This window comes from Micropterus dolomieu, linkage group LG01, assembly GCF_021292245.1.
Source record: "Micropterus dolomieu isolate WLL.071019.BEF.003 ecotype Adirondacks linkage group LG01, ASM2129224v1, whole genome shotgun sequence".
In the NCBI taxonomy this organism is placed as follows: domain Eukaryota; kingdom Metazoa; phylum Chordata; class Actinopteri; order Centrarchiformes; family Centrarchidae; genus Micropterus; species Micropterus dolomieu.
In genome coordinates this window covers 49,187,238-49,189,272 of record NC_060150.1, presented here as the reverse complement: position 1 = coordinate 49,189,272, position 2,035 = coordinate 49,187,238, and the positions used below count along the sequence as shown (strand labels likewise).

The 2,035-nt window shown below is 39.1% G+C and overlaps 1 protein-coding gene across 1 annotated transcript in view; it reads right to left on the bottom strand.

Moving 5' to 3' along the window:
• Positions 1–2,035, bottom strand: part of LOC123968066 (NACHT, LRR and PYD domains-containing protein 12-like) — a 583,923-nt gene that overhangs the window by 421,037 nt on the left and 160,851 nt on the right. The gene's annotated exons all lie outside the window — the stretch shown is intronic.

Below are 2,035 nucleotides of genomic sequence, written 5' to 3'. Positions count from 1 at the left end.
TAAAGTAGTGAGCGTACAGCTTGTATAACAGTGTAAAGTAGTGAGCGTGCAGCTTGTATAACAGTGTAAAGTAGTGAGCGTGCAGCTTGTATAACAGTGTAAAGTAGTGAGCGTGCAGCTTGTATAACAGTGTAAAGTAGTGAGCGTGCAGCTTGTATAACAGTGTAAAGTAGTGAGCGTACAGCTTGTATAACAGTGTAAAGTAGTGAGCGTGCAGCTTGTATAACAGTGTAAAGTAGTGAGCGTGCAGCTTGTATAACAGTGTAAAGTAGTGAGCGTGCAGCTTGTATAACAGTGTAAAGTAGTGAGCGTGCAGCTTTTATAACAGTGTAAAGTAGTGAGCGTGCAGCTTGTATAACAGTGTAAAGTAGTGAGCGTGCAGCTTGTATAACAGTGTAAAGTAGTGAGCGTACAGCTTGTATAACAGTGTAAAGTAGTGAGCGTGCAGCTTTTATAACAGTGTAAAGTAGTGAGCGTGCAGCTTGTACAGCTTGTATAACAGTGTAAAGTAGTGAGCGTGCAGCTTGTACAGCTTGTATAACAGTGTAAAGTAGTGAGCGTACAGCTTGAAAAACAGTGTAAAGTAGTGAGCGTACAGCTTGTATAACAGTGTAAAGTAGTGAGCGTACAGCTTGTATAACAGTGTAAATCTGTTCCAGGTGTCCTTGTCTAGCTTTGTTTGATTATCTGATGTATCTCAGCTGTGCTTCCCTCCCTGCTCGTTTACCAGTGTATATATTGTCCTCAGTTGTCTTTAATCTTTATCATGTCCTTGCATTGTCTGCGTCATCTGTGTTGAGTGTTTTGTGCCTTCCCTGCCCTTTTGGATTGCTTCATTTGTTTGTACTTCACGGATTCTTCCCTATGGATTATGTTTTGTATGGAGCTGGAGTACCCTTTTGTTTGCACATTTGCCGCTGAGCTCCCAGCGTAAGCCTGTTTAGTTTTGTGTTACTAAATCCTTATTTGAAGTGCACTACCTCGCCCACAGTCTGCATTTGGGTCCACACCTCAGTTCTCAGCTTCTGCAGCCATTTCGCACAGCAAAAGCGCTGTGTTGTCACATGGAAACATAAAATCAAATATTTACACAAATGTGAGGGGTGTTCTCTCTTTTGTCAGATACTGTATATATCCTCATTACCCTTCACTTGTCTTCACCTTAGTAAATAAATACTTTCCCTAAGAAATCCATCAGGCAGCTGATTCAGAACGCTGCTGCTCGAGTCCTCACTAAGACCAAAAAGGTGGATCACCTCAGTCCAGTCCTGAGGTCTTTACATTGGCTTCCTGTATGTCAAAGAATTGATTTCAAAATCCTGCTGTTAGTTTATAAAGCACTAAATGGTTTAGGGCCAAAATACATTTCTGATGTTCTGCTTCGTTACGAACCATCCAGACCTCTCAGGTCGTCTGGGATCAGGTCTGCTTTCTGTCCCCAGAGTCAAATCTAAACAAGGAGAAGCAGTGTTCAGTTATTATGCTCCGTATATCTGGAACAAACTCCCAGATAACTGCAGGTCTGCTGAAACAGTCAGTTCTTTTAAATTAAGACTGAAGACTTTTCTTTTTATCATTGCTTTTAATTAATAATTTCAGATTTTTCTTTTTATTGATAACTTAACTGCACTATAACTTTTACTGTCCTGTTTTCTTTTTCTTTGATTTTAGCTTTTTATCATTGCTTTTATCCATTTAACTCTTTTAACCCTGATTGTAACACTGTAACTTTTATTATATTTTATATTGCTTTTTTATATTTCCCTGTTGCTTTTATGTTTTATGTAAAGCACTTTGAATTACCTTGTTGTTAAAATGTGCTATACAAATAAACTTGCCTTGCCTTTATTCCCAGGTACTGTGTGCACTGTTTTATAACCTAATGAACAAAATACACTTTTCCTAGCGTAGGGATGATTTCATTGGTTATTCAGTATGATGTATCACATCCTTCCAGTCCTGTGTGAAGGGCGGGTTTGTTGCATGTATATGTGGAAATATGGTTTTATCAGTCTGGTTCACAAACTGTAACCTT